Source organism: Oryzias latipes, chromosome 6, assembly GCF_053564925.1.
Source record: "Oryzias latipes strain Hd-rR chromosome 6, Olatipes_Hd-rR_3.1".
NCBI classification, from domain to species: Eukaryota; Metazoa; Chordata; class Actinopteri; order Beloniformes; family Adrianichthyidae; genus Oryzias; species Oryzias latipes.
Window position 1 is genome coordinate 2,182,044 of NC_136242.1, and position 19,414 is coordinate 2,201,457.

A 19,414-nucleotide genomic window follows, 5' to 3' on the forward strand; every position below is an offset into this window, starting at 1 on the left:
GCATCAAATTAATAGATTAAAAACCACAGACAGCCCAGAACATGCCTCCATTTTATTGGCTTCTTGCAACAAAATTGTTAATTCCCAAAGAATATTTTATGCACTTCCCTGTTAATCTACATATAAAGTACTTTTTTTTTTTTTTTTTTACAAACAACATTTACTTAAATCATAAATCTTAATATTGGTCAGCTAGTTTTCTATTTCATTTCATGAATTCATTCATGAAATTTATTCAAATCATAAATCGTAATCTTGGTCAGCTAGTTTTTTATCTCATTTCATGAATTCATTCATTATTTCCCAGTTATAACAATTTTCCTTATCAAAAACTGCAGTTGCTCATAGGGTTCTATGGTGTAATGGTTAGCACTCTGGACTCTGAATCCAGTAGTCTGAGTTCAAATCTCAGTAGAACCTTGAAACCCAACCCACTCTCCATGCTTGTTACATGGATCTACACATTTCACTGCATCAAACCAATAGATTAAAAACCACACACAGCCCAGAAAATGCCTGCATTTTATTGGCTTCTTGCAACGAAATTGTTAATTCCAAAAAATATTCTATGCAATTCCCTGTTAATGTATTTTTTTTTTGACGAATAACATTTATTTAAATCATAAATCGTAATCTTGGTCCGCTAATTTTCTAATTCATTTCATGAATTCATTCATTATTTCCCAGTTATAACAATTTTCCTTATCAAAAACTGCAGTTGCTCATAGGGTTCTATGGTGTAATGGTTAGCACTCTGGACTCTGAATCCAGTAGTCTGAGTTCAAATCTCAGTAGAACCTTATAACCCAACCCACTCTCCATCATTGTTATATGGATATACACATTTCACTGCATCAAACCAATAGATTAAAAACCACACACAGCCCAGAAAATGCTCTCATTTTATTGGCTTCTTGCAACGAAATTGTTAATTCCCAAAAAATATTCTATGCACTTCCCTGTTAATGTTTTTTTTTGACAAATAACATTTATTTAAATCATAAATCGTAATCTTGGTCAGCTAATTTTCTAATTCATTTCATGAATTTATTCATTATTTCACAGTTATAACAATTTTCCTTTTCAAAAACTGCAGTTTCTCATAGGGTTCCATGGTGTAATGGTTAGCACTCTGGATTTTGAATCCAGTAGTCTGCGTTCAAATCTCAGTAGAATCTTGAAACTCTACTTATGTGTGTTTTTTACATGGATGTACACATTTCACTGCATCAAACCAATAGATTAAAAACCACACACAGCCCAGAACATGCCTCCATTTTATTGGCTTCTTGCAACAAAATTGTTAATTCCCAAAGAATATTTTATGCACTTCCCTGTTAATCTACATATAAAGTACTTTTTTTTTTTTTTTTTACAAACAACATTTACTTAAATCATAAATCTTAATATTGGTCAGCTAGTTTTCTATTTCATTTCATGAATTCATTCATTATTTCCCAGTTATAACAATTTTCCTTATCAAAAACTGCAGTTGCTTATAGGGTTCTATGGTGTAATGGTTAGCACTCTGGACTCTGAATCCAGTAGTCTGAGTTCAAATTTCAGTAGAACCTTGAAACCCAACCCACTCTCCATGCTTGTTACATGGATCTACACATTTCACTGCATCAAACCAATAGATTAAAAACCACACACAGCCCAGAACATGCCTCCATTTTATTGGCTTCTTGCAACGAAATTGTTAATTCCAAAAAATATATTACGCAATTCCCTGTTAATGTATTTTTTTTTGACGAATAACATTTATTTAAATCATAAATCGTAATCTTGGTCCGCTAATTTTCTAATTCATTTCATGAATTCATTCATTATTTCCCAGTTATAACAATTTTCCTTATCAAAAACTGCAGTTGCTAATAGGGTTCTATGGTGTAATGGTTAGCACTCTGGTCTTTGAATCCAGTAGTCTGTGTTCAAATCTCAGTAGAACCTTAAAACCCAACCCACTCTCAATGCTTGTTACATGGACTTATACATTTCACTGCATCAAACCAATAGATTAAAAACCACACACAGCCCAGAAAATGCTCTCATTTTATTGGCTTCTTGCAACGAAATTGTTAATTCCCAAAAAATATTCTATGCACTTCCCTGTTAATGTATTTTTTTTGACAAATAACATTTATTTAAATCATAAATCGTAATCTTGGTCAGCTAATTTTCTAATTCATTTCATGAATTCATTCATTATTTCCAAGTTATAACAATTTTCCTTATCAAAAACTGCAGTTGCTCATAGGGTTCTATGGTGTAATGGTTAGCACTCTGGACTCTGAATCCAGTAGTATGAGTTCAAATTTCAGTAGAACCCTGAAACCCAACCCACTCTCAATGCTTGTTACAGGGATCTTCACATTTCACTGCATCAAACCAATAGATTAAAAACCACACACAACCCAGAACATGCCTCCATTTTATTGGCTTCTTGGAACGAAATTGTTAATTCCCAAAAAATATTCTATGCAATTCCCTGTTAATGTATTTTTTTTGACAAATAACATTTATTTAAATCATAAATCGTAATCTTGGTCAGCTAATTTTCTAATTCATTTAATGAATTCATTCATTATTTCCCAGTTATAACAATTTTCCTTTTCAAAAACTGCAGTTTCTCATAGGGTTCCATGGTGTAATGGTTAGCACTCTGGATTTTGAATCCAGTAGTCTGCGTTCAAATCTCAGTAGAATCTTGAAACTCTACTTATGTGTGTTTTTTACATGGATGTACACATTTCACTGCATCAAATTAATAGATTAAAAACCACACACAGCCCAGAACATGCCTCCATTTTATTGGCTTCTTGCAACAAAATTGTTAATTCCCAAAGAATATTTTATGCACTTCCCTGTTAATCTACATATAAAGTACTTTTTTTTTTTTTTTTTACAAACAACATTTACTTAAATCATAAATCTTAATATTGGTCAGCTAGTTTTCTATTTCATTTCATGAATTCATTCATTATTTCCCAGTTATAACAATTTTCCTTATCAAAAACTGCAGTTGCTTATAGGGTTCTATGGTGTAATGGTTAGCACACTGGACTCTGAATCCAGTAGTCTGAGTTCAAATTTCAGTAGAACCTTGAAACCCAACCCACTCTCCATGCTTGTTACATGGATCTACACATTTCACTGCATCAAACCAATAGATTAAAAACCACACACAGCCCAGAACATGCCTCCATTTTATTGGCTTCTTGCAACGAAATTGTTAATTCCAAAAAATATTTTACGCAATTCCCTGTTAATGTATTTTTTTTTGACGAATAACATTTATTTAAATCATAAATCGTAATCTTGGTCCGCTAATTTTCTAATTCATTCATTATTTCCCAGTTATAACAATTTTCCTTATCAAAAACTGCAGTTGCTAATAGGGTTCTATGGTGTAATGGTTAGCACTCTGGTCTTTGAATCCAGTAGTCTGTGTTCAAATCTCAGTAGAACCTTAAAACCCAACCCACTCTCAATGCTTGTTACATGGACTTATACATTTCACTTCATAAAAACCAATAGATTAAAAACCACACACAGCCCAGAAAATGCTCTCATTTTATTGGCTTCTTGCAACGAAATTGTTAATTCCCAAAAAATATTCTATGCACTTCCCTGTTAATGTATTTTTTTTGACAAATAACATTTATTTAAATCATAAATCGTAATCTTGGTCAGCTAATTTTCTAATTCATTTCATGAATTCATTCATTATTTCCAAGTTATAAAAATTTTCCTTATCAAAAACTGCAGTTGCTCATAGGGTTCTATGGTGTAAAGGTTAGCACTCTGGACTCTGAATCCAGTAGTATGAGTTCAAATTTCAGTAGAACCCTGAAACCCAACCCACTTTCAATGCTTGTTACAGGGATCTTCACATTTCACTGCATCAAACCAATAGATTAAAAACCACACACAACCCAGAACATGCCTCCATTTTATTGGCTTCTTGGAACGAAATTGTTAATTCCCAAAAAATATTCTATGCACTTCCCTGTTAATGTATTTTTTTTGACAAATAACATTTATTTAAATCATAAATCGTAATCTTGGTCAGCTAATTTTCTAAATCATTTCATGAATTCATTCATTATTTCCCAGTTATAACAATTTTCCTTATCAAAAACTGCAGTTGCTTATAGGGTTCTATGGTGTAATGGTTAGCACTCTGGACTTTGAATCCAGTAGTCTGAGTTCAAATTTCAGTAGAACCTTGAAACCCAACCCACTCTCCATGCTTGTTACATGGATCTACACATTTCACTGCATCAAACAAATAGATTAAAAACCACACACAGCCCAGAACATGCTCTCATTTTATTGGCTTCTTGCAACGAAATTGTTAATTCCCAAAAAATATTCTATACACTTCCCTGTTAATGTATTTTTTTTGACAAATAACATTTATTTAAATCATAAATCGTAATCTTGGTCAGCTAATTTTCTAATTCATTTCATGAATTCATTCATTATTTCCAAGTTATAACAATTTTCCTTATCAAAAACTGCAGTTGCTCATAGGGTTCTATGGTGTAATGGTTAGCACTCTGGACTCTGAATCCAGTAGTATGAGTTCAAATTTCAGTAGAACCCTGAAACCCAACCCACTCTCAATGCTTGTTACAGGGATCTTCACATTTCACTGCATCAAACCAATAGATTAAAAACCACACACAACCCAGAACATGCCTCCATTTTATTGGCTTCTTGCAACGAAATTGTTAATTCCCAAAAAATATTCTATGCACTTCCCTGTTAATGTATTTTTTTTGACAAATAACATTTATTTAAATCATAAATCGTAATCTTGGTCAGCTAATTTTCTAAATCATTTCATGAATTCATTCATTATTTCCCAGTTATAACAATTTTCCTTATCAAAAACTGCAGTTGCTTATAGGGTTCTATGGTGTAATGGTTAGCACTCTGGACTTTGAATCCAGTAGTCTGAGTTCAAATTTCAGTAGAACCTTGAAACCCAACCCACTCTCCATGCTTGTTACATGGATCTACACATTTCACTGCATCAAACAAATAGATTAAAAACCACACACAGCCCAGAACATGCCTCCATTTTATTGGCTTCTTGCAACGAAATTGTTAATTCCAAAAAATATTTTACGCAATTCCCTGTTAATGTATTTTTTTTGACAAATAACATTTATTTAAATCATAAATCGTAATCTTGGTCAGCTAATTTTCTAATTCATTTCATGAATTCATTCATTATTTCCAAGTTATAACAATTTTCCTTATCAAAAACTGCAGTTGCTCATAGGGTTCTATGGTGTAATGGTTAGCACTCTGGACTCTGAATCCAGTAGTCTGAGTTCAAATCTCAGTAGAACCTTATAACCCAACCCACTCTCCATCATTGTTATATGGATATACACATTTCACTGCATCAAACCAATAGATTAAAAACCACACACAGCCCAGAAAATGCTCTCATTTTATTGGCTTCTTGCAACGAAATTGTTAATTCCCAAAAAATATTCTATGCACTTCCCTGTTAATGTTTTTTTTTGACAAATAACATTTATTTAAATCATAAATCGTAATCTTGGTCAGCTAATTTTCTAATTCATTTCATGAATTTATTCATTATTTCACAGTTATAACAATTTTCCTTTTCAAAAACTGCAGTTGCTCATAGGGTTCCATGGTGTAATGGTTAGCACTCTGGATTTTGAATCCAGTAGTCTGCGTTCAAATCTCAGTAGAATCTTGAAACTCTACTTATGTGTGTTTTTTACATGGATGTACACATTTCACTGCATCAAACCAATAGATTAAAAACCACACACAGCCCAGAACATGCCTCCATTTTATTGGCTTCTTGCAACAAAATTGTTAATTCCCAAAGAATATTTTATGCACTTCCCTGTTAATCTACATATAAAGTACTTTTTTTTTTTTTTTTTACAAACAACATTTACTTAAATCATAAATCTTAATATTGGTCAGCTAGTTTTCTATTTCATTTCATGAATTCATTCATTATTTCCCAGTTATAACAATTTTCCTTATCAAAAACTGCAGTTGCTTATAGGGTTCTATGGTGTAATGGTTAGCACTCTGGACTCTGAATCCAGTAGTCTGAGTTCAAATTTCAGTAGAACCTTGAAACCCAACCCACTCTCCATGCTTGTTACATGGATCTACACATTTCACTGCATCAAACCAATAGATTAAAAACCACACACAGCCCAGAACATGCCTCCATTTTATTGGCTTCTTGCAACGAAATTGTTAATTCCAAAAAATATTTTACGCAATTCCCTGTTAATGTATTTTTTTTGACGAATAACATTTATTTAAATCATAAATCGTAATCTTGGTCCGCTAATTTTCTAATTCATTTCATGAATTCATTCATTATTTCCCAGTTATAACAATTTTCCTTATCAAAAACTGCAGTTGCTAATAGGGTTCTATGGTGTAATGGTTAGCACTCTGGTCTTTGAATCCAGTAGTCTGTGTTCAAATCTCAGTAGAACCTTAAAACCCAACCCACTCTCAATGCTTGTTACATGGACTTATACATTTCACTGCATCAAACCAATAGATTAAAAACCACACACAGCCCAGAAAAAGCTCTCATTTTATTGGCTTCTTGCAACGAAATTGTTAATTCCCAAAAAATATTCTATGCACTTCCCTGTTAATGTATTTTTTTTGACAAATAACATTTATTTAAATCATAAATCGTAATCTTGGTCAGCTAATTTTCTAATTCATTTCATGAATTCATTCATTATTTCCAAGTTATAACAATTTTCCTTATCAAAAACTGCAGTTGCTCATAGGGTTCTATGGTGTAATGGTTAGCACTCTGGACTCTGAATCCAGTAGTATGAGTTCAAATTTCAGTAGAACCCTGAAACCCAACCCACTCTCAATGCTTGTTACAGGGATCTTCACATTTCACTGCATCAAACCAATAGATTAAAAACCACACACAACCCAGAACATGCCTCCATTTTATTGGCTTCTTGGAACGAAATTGTTAATTCCCAAAAAATATTCTATGCAATTCCCTGTTAATGTATTTTTTTTGACAAATAACATTTATTTAAATCATAAATCGTAATCTTGGTCAGCTAATTTTCTAATTCATTTCATGAATTCATTCATTATTTCCCAGTTATAACAATTTTCCTTTTCAAAAACTGCAGTTTCTCATAGGGTTCCATGGTGTAATGGTTAGCACTCTGGATTTTGAATCCAGTAGTCTGCGTTCAAATCTCAGTAGAATCTTGAAACTCTACTTATGTGTGTTTTTTACATGGATGTACACATTTCACTGCATCAAATTAATAGATTAAAAACCACACACAGCCCAGAACATGCCTCCATTTTATTGGCTTCTTGCAACAAAATTGTTAATTCCCAAAGAATATTTTATGCACTTCCCTGTTAATCTACATATAAAGTACTTTTTTTTTTTTTTTTTACAAACAACATTTACTTAAATCATAAATCTTAATCTTGGTCAGCTAGTTTTCTATTTCATTTCATGAATTCATTCATTATTTCCCAGTTATAACAATTTTCCTTATCAAAAACTGCAGTTGCTCATAGGGTTCTATGGTGTAATGGTTAGCACTCTGGACTCTGAATCCAGTAGTCTGAGTTCAAATCTCAGTAGAACCTTAAAACCCAACCCGCTCTCAATGCTTGTTACATGGACTTATACATTTCACTGCATCAAACCAATAGATTAAAAACCACACACAGCCCAGAAAATGCCTGCATTTTATTGGCTTCTTGCAACGAAATTGTTAATTCCACAAAATATTCTATGCAATTCCCTGTTAATGTATTTTTTTTTGACGAATAACATTTATTTAAATCATAAATCGTAATCTTGGTCCGCTAATTTTCAAATTCATTTCATGAATTCATTCATTATTTCCCAGTTATAACAATTTTCCTTTTCAAAAACTGCAGTTGCTCATAGGGTTCCATGGTGTAATGGTTAGCACTCTGGATTTTGAATCCAGTAGTCTGCGTTCAAATCTCAGTAGAATCTTGAAACTCTACTTATGTGTGTTTTTTACATGGATGTACACATTTCACTGCATCAAACCAATAGATTAAAAACCACACACAGCCCAGAACATGCCTCCATTTTATTGGCTTCTTGCAACAAAATTGTTAATTCCCAAAGAATATTTTATGCACTTCCCTGTTAATCTACATATAAAGTACTTTTTTTTTTTTTTTTTACAAACAACATTTACTTAAATCATAAATCTTAATATTGGTCAGCTAGTTTTCTATTTCATTTCATGAATTCATTCATTATTTCCCAGTTATAACAATTTTCCTTATCAAAAACTGCAGTTGCTTATAGGGTTCTATGGTGTAATGGTTAGCACTCTGGACTCTGAATCCAGTAGTCTGAGTTCAAATTTCAGTAGAACCTTGAAACCCAACCCACTCTCCATGCTTGTTACATGGATCTACACATTTCACTGCATCAAACCAATAGATTAAAAACCACACACAGCCCAGAACATGCCTCCATTTTATTGGCTTCTTGCAACGAAATTGTTAATTCCAAAAAATATTTTACGCAATTCCCTGTTAATGTATTTTTTTTGACGAATAACATTTATTTAAATCATAAATCGTAATCTTGGTCCGCTAATTTTCTAATTCATTTCATGAATTCATTCATTATTTCCCAGTTATAACAATTTTCCTTATCAAAAACTGCAGTTGCTAATAGGGTTCTATGGTGTAATGGTTAGCACTCTGGTCTTTGAATCCAGTAGTCTGTGTTCAAATCTCAGTAGAACCTTAAAACCCAACCCACTCTCAATGCTTGTTACATGGACTTATACATTTCACTGCATCAAACCAATAGATTAAAAACCACACACAGCCCAGAAAAAGCTCTCATTTTATTGGCTTCTTGCAACGAAATTGTTAATTCCCAAAAAATATTCTATGCACTTCCCTGTTAATGTATTTTTTTTGACAAATAACATTTATTTAAATCATAAATCGTAATCTTGGTCAGCTAATTTTCTAATTCATTTCATGAATTCATTCATTATTTCCAAGTTATAACAATTTTCCTTATCAAAAACTGCAGTTGCTCATAGGGTTCTATGGTGTAATGGTTAGCACTCTGGACTCTGAATCCAGTAGTATGAGTTCAAATTTCAGTAGAACCCTGAAACCCAACCCACTCTCAATGCTTGTTACAGGGATCTTCACATTTCACTGCATCAAACCAATAGATTAAAAACCACACACAACCCAGAACATGCCTCCATTTTATTGGCTTCTTGGAACGAAATTGTTAATTCCCAAAAAATATTCTATGCAATTCCCTGTTAATGTATTTTTTTTGACAAATAACATTTATTTAAATCATAAATCGTAATCTTGGTCAGCTAATTTTCTAATTCATTTCATGAATTCATTCATTATTTCCCAGTTATAACAATTTTCCTTTTCAAAAACTGCAGTTTCTCATAGGGTTCCATGGTGTAATGGTTAGCACTCTGGATTTTGAATCCAGTAGTCTGCGTTCAAATCTCAGTAGAATCTTGAAACTCTACTTATGTGTGTTTTTTACATGGATGTACACATTTCACTGCATCAAATTAATAGATTAAAAACCACACACAGCCCAGAACATGCCTCCATTTTATTGGCTTCTTGCAACAAAATTGTTAATTCCCAAAGAATATTTTATGCACTTCCCTGTTAATCTACATATAAAGTACTTTTTTTTTTTTTTTTTACAAACAACATTTACTTAAATCATAAATCTTAATCTTGGTCAGCTAGTTTTCTATTTCATTTCATGAATTCATTCATTATTTCCCAGTTATAACAATTTTCCTTATCAAAAACTGCAGTTGCTCATAGGGTTCTATGGTGTAATGGTTAGCACTCTGGACTCTGAATCCAGTAGTCTGAGTTCAAATCTCAGTAGAACCTTAAAACCCAACCCGCTCTCAATGCTTGTTACATGGACTTATACATTTCACTGCATCAAACCAATAGATTAAAAACCACACACAGCCCAGAAAATGCCTGCATTTTATTGGCTTCTTGCAACGAAATTGTTAATTCCACAAAATATTCTATGCAATTCCCTGTTAATGTATTTTTTTTTGACAAATAACATTTATTTAAATCATAAATCGTAATCTTGGTCCGCTAATTTTCAAATTCATTTCATGAATTCATTCATTATTTCCCAGTTATAACAATTTTCCTTATCAAAAACTGCAGTTGCTCATAGGGTTCTATGGTGTAATGGTTAGCACTCTGCACTCTGAATCCAGTAGTCTGAGTTCAAATCTAGGTAGAACCTTGAAACCCAACCCACTCTCTATGCTTGTTACATGGACCTATACATTTCACTGCATCAAACCAATAGATTAAAAACCACACACAGCCCAGAAAATGCCCGCATTTTATTGGCTTCTTGCAACGAAATTGTTAATTCCAAAAAATATTCTATGCAATTCCCTGTTAATGTATTTTTTTTTTGACGAATAACATTTATTTAAATCATAAATCGTAATCTTGGTCCGCTAATTTTCAAATTCATTTCATGAATTCATTCATTATTTCCCAGTTATAACAATTTTCCTTATCAAAAACTGCAGTTGCTCATAGGGTTCTATGGTGTAATGGTTAGCACTCTGGACTCTGAATCCAGTAGTCTGAGTTCAAATCTCAGTAGAATCTTGAAACTCTACTTATGTGTGTTTTTTACATGGATGTACACATTTCACTGCATCAAACCAATAGATTAAAAACCACACACAGCCCAGAACATGCCTCCATTTTATTGGCTTCTTGCAACAAAATTGTTAATTCCCAAAGAATATTTTATGCACTTCCCTGTTAATCTACATATAAAGTACTTTTTTTTTTTTTTTTTACAAACAACATTTACTTAAATCATAAATTTTAATATTGGTCAGCTAGTTTTCTATTTCATTTCATGAATTCATTCATTATTTCCCAGTTATAACAATTTTCCTTATCAAAAACTGCAGTTGCTTATAGGGTTCTATGGTGTAATGGTTAGCACTCTGGACTCTGAATCCAGTAGTCTGAGTTCAAATTTCAGTAGAACCTTGAAACCCAACCCACTCTCCATGCTTGTTACATGGATCTACACATTTCACTGCATCAAACCAATAGATTAAAAACCACACACAGCCCAGAACATGCCTCCATTTTATTGGCTTCTTGCAACGAAATTGTTAATTCCAAAAAATATTTTACGCAATTCCCTGTTAATGTATTTTTTTTTGACGAATAACATTTATTTAAATCATAAATCGTAATCTTGGTCCGCTAATTTTCTAATTCATTTCATGAATTCATTCATTATTTCCCAGTTATAACAATTTTCCTTATCAAAAACTGCAGTTGCTCATAGGGTTCTATGGTGTAATGGTTAGCACTCTGGTCTTTGAATCCAGTAGTCTGAGTTCAAATCTGAGTAGAACCTTAAAACCCAACCCACTCTCAATGCTTGTTACATGGATCTACACATTTCACTGCATCAAACCAATAGATTAAAAACCACACACAGCCCAGGAAATGCTCACATTTTATTGGCTTCTTGCAACGAAATTAATTCCCCAAAAAAATTCTATGCACTTCCCTGTTAATCCACAAAAATAAAGTACATAATTTTTTTTTACAAATAACATTTATTCAAATCGTAATCTTGGTCAGCTAGTTTTCTATCCCATTTCATGAATTCATTCATTATTTCCCAGTTATAACAATTTTCCTTATCAAAAACTGCAGTTGCTCATAGGGTTCTATGGTGTAATGGTTAGCACTCTGGACTCTGAATCCAGTAGTCTGAGTTCAAATCTCAGTAGAACCTTAAAACCCAACCCACTCTCAATGCTTGTTACATGGACTTATACATTTCACTGCATCAAACCAATAGATTAAAAACCACACACAGCCCAAATAATGCCTGCATTTTATTGGCTTCTTGCAACGAAATTGTTAATTCCAAAAAATATTCTATGCAATTCCCTGTTAATGTATTTTTTTTGACAAATAACATTTATTTAAATCATAAATCGTAATCTTGGTCAGCTAATTTTCTAATTCATTTCATGAATTCATTCATTATTTCCAAGTTATAACAATTTTCCTTATCAAAAACTGCAGTTGCTCATAGGGTTCTATGGTGTAATGGTTAGCACTCTGGACTCTGAATCCAGTAGTCTGAGTTCAAATCTCAGTAGAACCTTATAACCCAACCCACTCTCCATCATTGTTATATGGATATACACATTTCACTGCATCAAACCAATAGATTAAAAACCACACACAGCCCAGAAAATGCTCTCATTTTATTGGCTTCTTGCAACGAAATTGTTAATTCCCAAAAAATATTCTATGCACTTCCCTGTTAATGTTTTTTTTTTGACAAATAACATTTATTTAAATCATAAATCGTAATCTTGGTCAGCTAATTTTCTAATTCATTTCATGAATTTATTCATTATTTCACAGTTATAACAATTTTCCTTTTCAAAAACTGCAGTTTCTCATAGGGTTCCATGGTGTAATGGTTAGCACTCTGGATTTTGAATCCAGTAGTCTGCGTTCAAATCTCAGTAGAATCTTGAAACTCTACTTATGTGTGTTTTTTACATGGATGTACACATTTCACTGCATCAAACCAATAGATTAAAAACCACACACAGCCCAGAACATGCCTCCATTTTATTGGCTTCTTGCAACAAAATTGTTAATTCCCAAAGAATATTTTATGCACTTCCCTGTTAATCTACATATAAAGTACTTTTTTTTTTTTTTTTTACAAACAACATTTACTTAAATCATAAATCTTAATATTGGTCAGCTAGTTTTCTATTTCATTTCATGAATTCATTCATTATTTCCCAGTTATAACAATTTTCCTTATCAAAAACTGCAGTTGCTTATAGGGTTCTATGGTGTAATGGTTAGCACTCTGGACTTTGAATCCAGTAGTCTGAGTTCAAATTTCAGTAGAACCTTGAAACCCAACCCACTCTCCATGCTTGTTACATGGATCTACACATTTCACTGCATCAAACAAATAGATTAAAAACCACACACAGCCCAGAACATGCCTCCATTTTATTGGCTTCTTGCAACGAAATTGTTAATTCCAAAAAATATTTTACGCAATTCCCTGTTAATGTATTTTTTTTGACAAATAACATTTATTTAAATCATAAATCGTAATCTTGGTCAGCTAATTTTCTAATTCATTTCATGAATTCATTCATTATTTCCAAGTTATAACAATTTTCCTTATCAAAAACTGCAGTTGCTCATAGGGTTCTATGGTGTAATGGTTAGCACTCTGGACTCTGAATCCAGTAGTCTGAGTTCAAATCTCAGTAGAACCTTATAACCCAACCCACTCTCCATCATTGTTATATGGATATACACATTTCACTGCATCAAACCAATAGATTAAAAACCACACACAGCCCAGAAAATGCTCTCATTTTATTGGCTTCTTGCAACGAAATTGTTAATTCCCAAAAAATATTCTATGCACTTCCCTGTTAATGTTTTTTTTTTGACAAATAACATTTATTTAAATCATAAATCGTAATCTTGGTCAGCTAATTTTCTAATTCATTTCATGAATTTATTCATTATTTCACAGTTATAACAATTTTCCTTTTCAAAAACTGCAGTTGCTCATAGGGTTCCATGGTGTAATGGTTAGCACTCTGGATTTTGAATCCAGTAGTCTGCGTTCAAATCTCAGTAGAATCTTGAAACTCTACTTATGTGTGTTTTTTACATGGATGTACACATTTCACTGCATCAAACCAATAGATTAAAAACCACACACAGCCCAGAACATGCCTCCATTTTATTGGCTTCTTGCAACAAAATTGTTAATTCCCAAAGAATATTTTATGCACTTCCCTGTTAATCTACATATAAAGTACTTTTTTTTTTTTTTTTACAAACAACATTTACTTAAATCATAAATCTTAATATTGGTCAGCTAGTTTTCTATTTCATTTCATGAATTCATTCATTATTTCCCAGTTATAACAATTTTCCTTATCAAAAACTGCAGTTGCTTATAGGGTTCTATGGTGTAATGGTTAGCACTCTGGACTCTGAATCCAGTAGTCTGAGTTCAAATTTCAGTAGAACCTTGAAACCCAACCCACTCTCCATGCTTGTTACATGGATCTACACATTTCACTGCATCAAACCAATAGATTAAAAACCACACACAGCCCAGAACATGCCTCCATTTTATTGGCTTCTTGCAACGAAATTGTTAATTCCAAAAAATATTTTACGCAATTCCCTGTTAATGTATTTTTTTTGACAAATAACATTTATTTAAATCATAAATCGTAATCTTGGTCAGCTAATTTTCTAATTCATTTCATGAATTTATTCATTATTTCACAGTTATAACAATTTTCCTTTTCAAAAACTGCAGTTGCTCATAGGGTTCCATGGTGTAATGGTTAGCACTCTGGATTTTGAATCCAGTAGTCTGCGTTCAAATCTCAGTAGAATCTTGAAACTCTACTTATGTGTGTTTTTTACATGGATGTACACATTTCACTGCATCAAACCAATAGATTAAAAACCACACACAGCCCAGAACATGCCTCCATTTTATTGGCTTCTTGCAACAAAATTGTTAATTCCCAAAGAATATTTTATGCACTTCCCTGTTAATCTACATATAAAGTACTTTTTTTTTTTTTTTTACAAACAACATTTACTTAAATCATAAATCTTAATATTGGTCAGCTAGTTTTCTATTTCATTTCATGAATTCATTCATTATTTCCCAGTTATAACAATTTTCCTTATCAAAAACTGCAGTTGCTTATAGGGTTCTATGGTGTAATGGTTAGCACTCTGGACTCTGAATCCAGTAGTCTGAGTTCAAATTTCAGTAGAACCTTGAAACCCAACCCACTCTCCATGCTTGTTACATGGATCTACACATTTCACTGCATCAAACCAATAGATTAAAAACCACACACAGCCCAGAACATGCCTCCATTTTATTGGCTTCTTGCAACGAAATTGTTAATTCCAAAAAATATTTTACGCAATTCCCTGTTAATGTATTTTTTTTTGACGAATAACATTTATTTAAATCATAAATCGTAATCTTGGTCCGCTAATTTTCTAATTCATTTCATGAATTCATTCATTATTTCCCAGTTATAACAATTTTCCTTATCAAAAACTGCAGTTGCTAATAGGGTTCTATGGTGTAATGGTTAGCACTCTGGTCTTTGAATCCAGTAGTCTGTGTTCAAATCTCAGTAGAACCTTAAAACCCAACCCACTGTCAATGCTTGTTACATGGACTTATACATTTCACTGCATCAAACCAATAGATTAAAAACCACACACAGCCCAGAAAATGCTCTCATTTTATTGGCTTCTTGCAACGAAATTGTTAATTCCCAAAAAATATTCTATGCACTTCCCTTTTAATGTATTTTTTTTGACAAATAACATTTATTTAAATCATAAATCGTAATCTTGGTCAGCTAATTTTCTAATTCATTTCATGAATTCATTCATTATTTCCAAGTTATAACAATTTTCCTTATCAAAAACTGCAGTTGCTCATAGGGTTCTATGGTGTAATGGTTAGCACTCTGGACTCTGAATCCAGTAGTATGAGTTCAAATTTCAGTAGAACCCTGAAACCCAACCCACTCTCAATGCTTGTTACAGGGATCTTCACATTTCACTGCATCAAACCAATAGATTAAAAACCACACACAACCCAGAACATGCCTCCATTTTATTGGCTTCTTGGAACGAAATTGTTAATTCCCAAAAAATATTCTATGCAATTCCCTGTTAATGTATTTTTTTTGACAAATAACATTTATTTAAATCATAAATCGTAATCTTGGTCAGCTAATTTTCTAATTCATTTCATGAATTCATTCATTATTTCCCAGTTATAACAATTTTCCTTTTCAAAAACTGCAGTTTCTCATAGGGTTCCATGGTGTAATGGTTAGCACTCTGGATTTTGAATCCAGTAGTCTGCGTTCAAATCTCAGTAGAATCTTGAAACTCTACTTATGTGTGTTTTTTACATGGATGTACACATTTCACTGCATCAAATTAATAGATTAAAAACCACACACAGCCCAGAACATGCCTCCATTTTATTGGCTTCTTGCAACAAAATTGTTAATTCCCAAAGAATATTTTATGCACTTCCCTGTTAATCTACATATAAAGTACTTTTTTTTTTTTTTTTTACAAACAACATTTACTTAAATCATAAATCTTAATATTGGTCAGCTAGTTTTCTATTTCATTTCATGAATTCATTCATTATTTCCCAGTTATAACAATTTTCCTTATCAAAAACTGCAGTTGCTTATAGGGTTCTATGGTGTAATGGTTAGCACTCTGGACTCTGAATCCAGTAGTCTGAGTTCAAATTTCAGTAGAACCTTGAAACCCAACCCACTCTCCATGCTTGTTACATGGATCTGCACATTTCACTGCATCAAACCAATAGATTAAAAACCACACACAGCCCAGAACATGCCTCCATTTTATTGGCTTCTTGCAACGAAATTGTTAATTCCAAAAAATATTTTACGCAATTCCCTGTTAATGTATTTTTTTTTGACGAATAACATTTATTTAAATCATAAATCGTAATCTTGGTCCGCTAATTTTCTAATTCATTTCATGAATTCATTCATTATTTCCCAGTTATAACAATTTTCCTTATCAAAAACTGCAGTTGCTAATAGGGTTCTATGGTGTAATGGTTAGCACTCTGGTCTTTGAATCCAGTAGTCTGTGTTCAAATCTCAGTAGAACCTTAAAACCCAACCCACTCTCAATGCTTGTTACATGGACTTATACATTTCACTGCATCAAACCAATAGATTAAAAACCACACACAGCCCAGAAAATGCTCTCATTTTATTGGCTTCTTGCAACGAAATTGTTAATTCCCAAAAAATATTCTATGCACTTCCCTGTTAATGTATTTTTTTTGACAAATAACATTTATTTAAATCATAAATCGTAATCTTGGTCAGCTAATTTTCTAATTCATTTCATGAATTCATTCATTATTTCCAAGTTATAACAATTTTCCTTATCAAAAACTGCAGTTGCTCATAGGGTTCTATGGTGTAATGGTTAGCACTCTGGACTCTGAATCCAGTAGTATGAGTTCAAATTTCAGTAGAACCCTGAAACCCAACCCACTCTCAATGCTTGTTACAGGGATCTTCACATTTCACTGCATCAAACCAATAGATTAAAAACCACACACAACCCAGAACATGCCTCCATTTTATTGGCTTCTTGGAACGAAATTGTTAATTCCCAAAAAATATTCTATGCACTTCCCTGTTAATGTATTTTTTTTGACAAATAACATTTATTTAAATCATAAATCGTAATCTTGGTCAGCTAATTTTCTAAATCATTTCATGAATTCATTCATTATTTCCCAGTTATAACAATTTTCCTTTTCAAAAACTGCAGTTTCTCATAGGGTTCCATGGTGTAATGGTTAGCACTCTGGATTTTGAATCCAGTAGTCTGCGTTCAAATCTCAGTAGAATCTTGAAACTCTACTTATGTGTGTTTTTTACATGGATGTACACATTTCACTGCATCAAATTAATAGATTAAAAACCACACACAGCCCAGAACATGCCTCCATTTTATTGGCTTCTTGCAACAAAATTGTTAATTCCCAAAGAATATTTTATGCACTTCCCTGTTAATCTACATATAAAGTACTTTTTTTTTTTTTTTTACAAACAACATTTACTTAAATCATAAATCTTAATATTGGTCAGCTAGTTTTCTATTTCATTTCATGAATTCATTCATGAAATTTATTCAAATCATAAATCGTAATCTTGGTCAGCTAGTTTTTTATCTCATTTCATGAATTCATTCATTATTTCCCAGTTATAACAATTTTCCTTATCAAAAACTGCAGTTGCTCATAGGGTTCTATGGTGTAATGGTTAGCACTCTGGACTCTGAATCCAGTAGTCTGAGTTCAAATCTCAGTAGAACCTTGAAACCCAACCCACTCTCCATGCTTGTTACATGGATCTACACATTTCACTGCATCAAACCAATAGATTAAAAACCACACACAGCCCAGAAAATGCCTGCATTTTATTGGCTTCTTGCAACGAAATTGTTAATTCCAAAAAATATTCTATGCACTTCCCTGTTAATGTATTTTTTTTTGACAAATAACATTTATTTAAATCATAAATCGTAATCTTGGTCAGCTAATTTTCTAATTCATTTCATGAATTCATTCATTATTTCCCAGTTGTAACAATTTTCCTTATCAAAAACTGCAGTTGCTAATAGGGTTCTATGGTGTAATGGTTAGCACTCTGGTCTTTGAATCCAGTAGTCTGAGTTCAAATCTCAGTAGAACCTTAAAACCCAACCCATTCTCAATGCTTGTTACATGGACTTATACATTTCACTGCATCAAACCAATAGATTAAAAACCACACACAGCCCAGAAAGTGCTCTCATTTTATTGGCTTCTTGCAAGGAAATTGTTAATTCCCAAAAAATATTCTATGCACTTCCCTGTTAATGTTTTTTTTTGACAAATAACATTTATTTAAATCATAAATCGTAATCTTGGTCAGCTAATTTTCTAATTCATTTCATGAATTCATTCATTATTTCCCAGTTATAACAATTTTCCTTATCAAAAACTGCAGTTGCTAATAGGGTTCTATGGTGTAATGGTTAGCACTCTGGTCTTTGAATCCAGTAGTCTGAGTTCAAATCTGAGTAGAACCTTAAAACCCAACCCACTCTCAATGCTTGTTACATGGATCTACACATTTCACTGCATCAAACTGAAGGAAAGAGAATCGTCCGTTTTTGGGTTCTTTCCATCCATGCGTGTTCGATAGTCGAGAGTGGTAAAACAAACAAGGATTCAACCGGTTTAAAAATACACAGAGTTTATTTCCCTGACAATAGTTCTAAAGCACAGTTTAAAACATTAATGCAGATATATCTGGATTCTCAAGTAAAGATCTACTGACGCACAAGTTACATGCGAATTACTCGTAGATTTTCCTAAGAACAATGGAAAACTTTAAAACCAGTCTTTTTAAGATGTGTTTGAATCTCCGCCTTCCGGAAAGATCATGGTCGCTGATCCTCCGCCCCGGAACACTCTGATTCGTCAGCTGATAGCCCGCCTGCTTCCACCGGCCAATAGCTGAAGGTTGCAAAGTCCAGATCCGCTCCGCCTTTCCAGGGGTGGGGGCCATTCACCGGCGCACACAATCCATGATCAAAAGGAGTCCTCCTCTGGTCCAAAGTAAATCAT

The 19,414-nt window shown here is 32.8% G+C and overlaps 15 non-coding genes across 15 annotated transcripts; all 15 read left to right on the plus strand.

The window, feature by feature from the left end:
- The first annotated feature begins 348 nt into the window (after nucleotides 1–348).
- Nucleotides 349–420, plus strand: trnaq-cug (transfer RNA glutamine (anticodon CUG)). Its single transcript has one exon. It is a non-coding gene; the product is annotated as a tRNA-Gln (tRNA).
- Nucleotides 421–728: 308 nt separating this feature from the next.
- Nucleotides 729–800, plus strand: trnaq-cug (transfer RNA glutamine (anticodon CUG)). Its single transcript has one exon. It is a non-coding gene; the product is annotated as a tRNA-Gln (tRNA).
- A 2,235-nt stretch (nucleotides 801–3,035) lies between these two features.
- Nucleotides 3,036–3,107, plus strand: trnaq-cug (transfer RNA glutamine (anticodon CUG)). The gene has a single exon. It is a non-coding gene; the product is annotated as a tRNA-Gln (tRNA).
- Nucleotides 3,108–4,160: 1,053 nt separating this feature from the next.
- Nucleotides 4,161–4,232, plus strand: trnaq-uug (transfer RNA glutamine (anticodon UUG)). The gene has a single exon. It is a non-coding gene; the product is annotated as a tRNA-Gln (tRNA).
- Nucleotides 4,233–4,918: 686 nt separating this feature from the next.
- On the plus strand, nucleotides 4,919–4,990 carry trnaq-uug (transfer RNA glutamine (anticodon UUG)). Its single transcript has one exon. It is a non-coding gene; the product is annotated as a tRNA-Gln (tRNA).
- A 306-nt stretch (nucleotides 4,991–5,296) lies between these two features.
- trnaq-cug (transfer RNA glutamine (anticodon CUG)) lies at nucleotides 5,297–5,368 on the plus strand. Its single transcript has one exon. It is a non-coding gene; the product is annotated as a tRNA-Gln (tRNA).
- Nucleotides 5,369–7,602: 2,234 nt separating this feature from the next.
- On the plus strand, nucleotides 7,603–7,674 carry trnaq-cug (transfer RNA glutamine (anticodon CUG)). Its single transcript has one exon. It is a non-coding gene; the product is annotated as a tRNA-Gln (tRNA).
- A 2,235-nt stretch (nucleotides 7,675–9,909) lies between these two features.
- Nucleotides 9,910–9,981, plus strand: trnaq-cug (transfer RNA glutamine (anticodon CUG)). The gene has a single exon. It is a non-coding gene; the product is annotated as a tRNA-Gln (tRNA).
- Nucleotides 9,982–10,668: 687 nt separating this feature from the next.
- On the plus strand, nucleotides 10,669–10,740 carry trnaq-cug (transfer RNA glutamine (anticodon CUG)). The gene has a single exon. It is a non-coding gene; the product is annotated as a tRNA-Gln (tRNA).
- Nucleotides 10,741–11,830: 1,090 nt separating this feature from the next.
- Nucleotides 11,831–11,902, plus strand: trnaq-cug (transfer RNA glutamine (anticodon CUG)). The gene has a single exon. It is a non-coding gene; the product is annotated as a tRNA-Gln (tRNA).
- A 306-nt stretch (nucleotides 11,903–12,208) lies between these two features.
- trnaq-cug (transfer RNA glutamine (anticodon CUG)) lies at nucleotides 12,209–12,280 on the plus strand. Its single transcript has one exon. It is a non-coding gene; the product is annotated as a tRNA-Gln (tRNA).
- A 703-nt stretch (nucleotides 12,281–12,983) lies between these two features.
- On the plus strand, nucleotides 12,984–13,055 carry trnaq-uug (transfer RNA glutamine (anticodon UUG)). The gene has a single exon. It is a non-coding gene; the product is annotated as a tRNA-Gln (tRNA).
- A 306-nt stretch (nucleotides 13,056–13,361) lies between these two features.
- On the plus strand, nucleotides 13,362–13,433 carry trnaq-cug (transfer RNA glutamine (anticodon CUG)). Its single transcript has one exon. It is a non-coding gene; the product is annotated as a tRNA-Gln (tRNA).
- A 4,611-nt stretch (nucleotides 13,434–18,044) lies between these two features.
- On the plus strand, nucleotides 18,045–18,116 carry trnaq-cug (transfer RNA glutamine (anticodon CUG)). The gene has a single exon. It is a non-coding gene; the product is annotated as a tRNA-Gln (tRNA).
- A 307-nt stretch (nucleotides 18,117–18,423) lies between these two features.
- Nucleotides 18,424–18,495, plus strand: trnaq-uug (transfer RNA glutamine (anticodon UUG)). The gene has a single exon. It is a non-coding gene; the product is annotated as a tRNA-Gln (tRNA).
- Nucleotides 18,496–19,414: the final 919 nt, after the last annotated feature.